Source organism: Lolium rigidum, chromosome 4 (genome assembly GCF_022539505.1).
Source record: "Lolium rigidum isolate FL_2022 chromosome 4, APGP_CSIRO_Lrig_0.1, whole genome shotgun sequence".
NCBI classification, from domain to species: domain Eukaryota; kingdom Viridiplantae; phylum Streptophyta; class Magnoliopsida; order Poales; family Poaceae; genus Lolium; species Lolium rigidum.
The window spans coordinates 42,522,228-42,528,090 of NC_061511.1; positions in this window are offsets into that span (position 1 = coordinate 42,522,228).

Below are 5,863 nucleotides of genomic sequence, written 5' to 3' on the forward strand. Positions count from 1 at the left end.
ACTCCAACGAGTCAAGATACAAATATACAATACAAAGATCCAAATCATGCGAGAAGATCAAATACGTCCGAGTACGGAGAAGATACAAATTTGGACTAAGAGTCCTGAAGATAACCAGTGGCATCCATAACCCTGCCCAGGTCAAGCCGGAAGGGTAACCTTGCTAGCGTCGTTCTTCATCGTACCGATCTTCATACCTGCCCGGTTATATCCCGTAGAAGCAGCAATAAGTACGGTCCGTACTTAACAAGACTTCAAGACGTATAAGCATTCGTCAACCAGTCGTCCTTTGTACTTGAGGCACGCAGGGGACTTAGAGGACGCAAGAGGAACGTCATAGGCAATATGGTGGGGTTAAGCGGCAGCGCGCAAGCAGTAAAAACATATAGAGACACGCTATAACATTCGTCTACCAGAGAAGGTGAGAGAGCGCATAAACTAACAGTTCTATACTTTGCAAACATACCACAGCCGATGCGTTCCCCCCCTCGCAAGGAAGTACTTACAAGGGCACTCACACGGTTGACAAGTTTTAACCAGTTATTATTTAAGTTGATCTATCTTAATATGAAAGTTATTAGTATTGAAATAATAGGTGTAAGTTGTCTATGGTCGAGTCATACAGCTCCAAGTCGTCCATAACCCCAGACACGGCTTATCGATAAGATTTAACCCTGCAGGGGTGCCCAAATGTGCCCACACGCACGATCAACTCCAAAGGAAATGGCAAAAAGGTGGAGTGTCACGACCCGCACTCTCCTTCACGACAACAATGTCCAGGAAGCCACCTAACTAAGTTGAACCCGAATCGAAGTCCGGCCGACTCTCCAAGACGGACCTAGCTGTTTGCGACCACGACTTCCGAGGGTCAAAACACACACTGGGGCGAATGACCCGCTTCAGCACGCGATAAACGCTCGTGCCGCACCTATACGTGCATACCAGAAACAAGGGATACAAGGCACCTAGGGGCTTCCCAAAATAAATAAGTAACAAGCTGGCATGCACGCAATAACCAAAGGAAAACATATAAACTAGTTGTGGCCACTGGACAAAGCTGTAGATTCCGGCAGTGGTCGAGGGGAGACCCATAGGCATATCCACGTGTGGTTAGAGCGCTCAGTCTCGGAACAGATAACAAGAACTTAGGGTCCTAAGATATTTAGGAAACACAAGTGAGCCGTCACAAAACGATCAGCTGACCCACCGATGCCTCCGCTGACAACTATTAACAAGTAACCATGATACCCTCAACAGATATATCCATAAACCATGTGTCATGATCCCCAACAGATAACTCGGTAAGATAGCAGTAACGGTAACACGATATAAACATCACTAGCATGCACTACGACTCGCAAGGCAGACCCGATAACCAAACAACAGCTGTAGGGGTGGTGGTGGCAAAATATAGGTTGCATTGAGGTAACAAGTGGATAGGCCACGTGACAAGAACGCAATTAAAGGCTAGCATGAGGGAGAAGGCAAAATAAAATAGGTGAGCGACTCCTGCAGGGACATGAGTATAGGGGAAATGCTTGCCTGTTAAAGCTTGCCGAGGAACATCCGGAGAACTTGTCGTATCTCACCACACCACTTTGTGATCCTATCCGGGAAGAAGCAAATGCTGCAACACACAACGCATGCAAGTCTTACTACTACGGATAAAGAAGATCCAGCATGATCAAGATGATATGCATGACATGGCATATATGGTGCAATGCATCTTATCCAATTTAATCGGAGTCGGAACCCCGAACACACAAATTAGGTTGGAGTTGCATTTTCTATCTTCAAATTTAAGGGTGGATTAGCATGGCACAACATTGCAGGGGTGAGCTACATCAATATTAAACGGAGCGGGGAAAACCGTAGTCGGTATCCGAAATACTCCGCATATATGTGAGGTGAATATGCACGACTATCAACGAGCGACATGATGCGAGATGCAAACAGATGAATGGATGGCATATTAATGTTCCTCTCATTTTTCTGACCAACTTTCATATATAAAACATTTTATTTCGAGTAACCAATTAAAAGATATGATTTATGCAATAATTATACATTTCCTGCAATTTTCAGAAAACAGAAAAAGGTCTGGGACGTTTCTCACCAAGGGGAGATCTACCCAGGCCCACTGACACGCGGGGTCAGACGCTGCTGGCCGGGCGCGACGAGGCAGGATGGCTCCGGGTTACTTCACAGAAGTGCCAGGGGGTTACTGGCAAAACAGACAGGAACAGGGACCCCGGGTTAGGTTTCGAAAACTGCAGGGGCCTAGCTGGAAAATGATCCGGATCTGGATCTGGGAGGCGTTCTCACCGAGATGGAACCTACCCAAAGGCTGACGGGTGGGGTCCAGCGGACGACGTGGCGGCTGAGCTGGTGAACCATGTGTGCACGCACACAAGGCGTTCGACGCCGTGCGCGTTCCAGACGCGGTCACCGCGGCATGGCGCGGACGAGCGTGGGCGGAAGGAGGCGTCCCAGGACGCGAGGCTTGTGGCGCTCGATGCGCCTCGTCAATGCGGACCTGGTGGGGGCGGCGCCGCCAGGGGGAGGTCGTCAGAAGGCGGCCGTCGTCGGACATCTGCGGGCGAGCGGCGTCGGTACAAGGTGAGGAGTAGAAAACAGGAAGCAAAGGGGCCAACGACGGTGTCCAGGTGATGCGCCTGGTTACCTGGGAGCTCGACATGTGGTCACCGGTGCCGGAGGAGGTCGTCGTTCGCCGGAATTGAAGGAAATCGCCGCCGGGTCTGAGAGGGGAACGGCGAAAACGGCGGAGATTGAGGGGGCCCTACGGCGATTCCTTGCACGAGGAGAACGAACAGACAGAGGCGAAGCTCATGGTGGCAACGGCGCGATGCGGGGTGGTCGGAGACGACTGGGCACCGTGAAGGAGCTCATGGTGGTCGGGGATGGGGTTTCTCCCCTTCTCGGTTGCTTCCGTGGAGGAGAAGAAAAGGGGAGGGAAAAGCTAGATGGAGCGGGGTGGAGTGGTTGGGAGGATAAGGAGGAGCAGGAGTGGTCCAGAAGAAAAGCGAGAAGGGGGAGGGGAGGCTTCACGCGCGCAGGCACAGGGCACGCCCGTCTCGTGCTCGAGGAAGAAAAGCAAGGAGACTTGGTCTCCAACCGAAGCGGTACGCGGGCTGGAAAGGAAGAAGTGGGCCGAAGGGGAGATGGGTTGAGGGAGGAGGGAAAGATGGGCCACCGGGTGGGGAGAGGTGTAGGCCAGGGGAGAGAGAGAGGTTCAGGGAGGGAAGAAAAGGCCCAAAGGTTTAGCGGTTAGGGTTTTTGTCAAAAGAAAAAGATAAGAATGGTTTTATTAAACCATACGAGAGGAAGAAACAAAATATTTGTTATTAAAAATAATTTTTATTTGATAAAATCTTGTGGATGATATGATGCATGATGAATGATGATGCATAAAAGAAAAAGAACAAGCAAAACTAATAGGGGTACTACCCTGGGCCGCTACAATCGACGCCACTAACAAGGAACCTCGCCCCGAGGTTCCACATCAACCTAAGGGGGAGTTGGTTAAACTATCAGGTCTTCATGCATCGTGTAGATCGTCGCGACACCACTAACAAGAAGTCTTGCTCCATCTTGATCGGTCGACACCACTAGCAAGAGTCGTTGTTCCGTTGATGATGATGAGCTTCTGTCGGGATCCTCCGAAGATCGGACCTAATAGGTGAGAGGCAAAGATCGTCCAACCCGCGTAGAAACCTAAGACTCTGAGAAGCAGATAAGAGAAGATTCAAAACTCGCAAAGGTGAGAAGAGTAAGAATAGAGGTAAGGAGAAAATTCAGAGCTAATTAGAACTATCCAATGAATTTTGGAAAATAGTTTGGACTCCCTAAACTCAACGACCGTTGGCAAGGTTATCCTAAAGGCTGGACTAGTGGGGTACCGTCAACCTGATGCTCTGATACCAACTTGTGACGCCCCAAAAACGGTACCATGAGGATCCCAGCGAATCCGCCGAAATCCGCACGATATCGATTTTAGGAGACGCACCACCAAGCGCCTCGTACACGCCGAAGCATGCACGCGATGCGGGTGGAATCAATCACGAGAGGTAACATTACAACAGGATTACAATAGAGCCCACAAGAGACATATATTACAACAACGACTCCAACGAGTCAAGATACAAATATACAATACAAAGATCCAAATCATGTAGAAGATCAAATACGTCCGAGTACGGAGAAGATACAAATTTGGACTAAGAGTCCTGAAGATAACCAGTGGCATCCATAACCCTGCCCAGGTCAAGCCGGAAGGGTAACCTTGCTAGCGTCGTTCTTCATCGTACCGATCTTCATACCTGCCCGGTTATATCCCGTAGAAGCAGCAATAAGTACGGTTCGTATTTAACAAGACTTCAAGACGTATAAGCATTCGTCAACCAGTCGTCCTTTGTACTTGAGGCACGCAGGGGACTTAGAGGACGCAAGAGGAACGTCATAGGCAATATGGTGGGGTTAAGCGGCAGCGCGCAAGCACTAAAAACATATAGAGACACGCTATAACATTCGTCTACCAGAGAAGGTGAGAGAGCGCATAAACTAACAGTTCTATACTTTGTAAACATAACACAGCCGATGCGTTCCCCCCTCGCAAGGAAGTACTTACAAGGGCACTCACACGGTTGACAAGTTTTAACCAGTTATTATTTAAGTTGATCTATCTTACTATGAAAGTTATTAGTATTGAAATAATAGGTGTAAGTTGTCTATGGTCGAGTCATACAGCTCCAAGTCGTCCATAACCGCAGACACGGCTTATCGATAAGATTTAACCCTGCAGGGGTGCCCAAATGTGCCCACACGCACGGTCAACTCCAAAGGCAATGGCAAAAAGGTGGAGTGTCACGACCCGCACTCTCCTTCACGACAACAATGTCCAGGAAGCCACCTAACTAAGTTGAACCCGAATTGAAGTCCGGCCGACTCTCCGAGACGGACCTAGCTGTTTGCGACCACGATTTCCGAGGGTCAAAACACACACTGGGGTGAATGACCCGCTTCAGCACGCGATAAACGCTCGTGCCGCACCTATACGTGCATACCAGAAACAAGGGATACAAGGCACCCAGGGGCTTCCCAAAATAAATAAGTAACAAGCTGGCATGCACGCAATAACCAAAGGAAAACATATAAACTAGTTGTGGCCACTGGACAAAGCTGTAGATTCCGGCAGTGGTCGAGGGGAGACCCATAGGCATACCCACGTGTGGTTAGAGCGCTCAGTCTCGGAACAGATAACAAGAACTCGGGGTCCTAAGATATTTAGGAAACACAAGTGAGCCGTCACAAAACGATCAGCTGACCCACCGATGCCTCCGCTGACAACTATTAACAAGTAACCATGATACCCTCAACAGATAGATCCATAAACCATGTGTCATGATCCCCAACAGATAACTCGGTAAGATAGCAGTAACGGTAACACGATATAAACAGCACTAGCATGCACTACGACTCGCAAGGCAGACCCGATAACCAAACAACAGCTGTAGGGGGTGGTGGTGGCAAAATATAGGTTGCATTGAGGTAACAAGTGGATAGGCCACGTGACAAGAACGCAATTAAAGGCTAGCATGAGGGAGAAGGCAAAATAAAATAGGTGAGAGACTCCTGCAGGGATAGGAGTATAGGGGAAATGCTTGCCTGTTAAAGCTTGCCGAGGAACATCCGGAGAACTTGTCGTATCTCACCACACCACTTCGTGATCCTATCCGGGAAGAAGCAAATGCTAGAACACGCAATGCATGCAAGTCTTACTACTACGGATAAAGAAGATCCAACATGATCAAGATGATATGCATGACATGGCATATATGGTGCA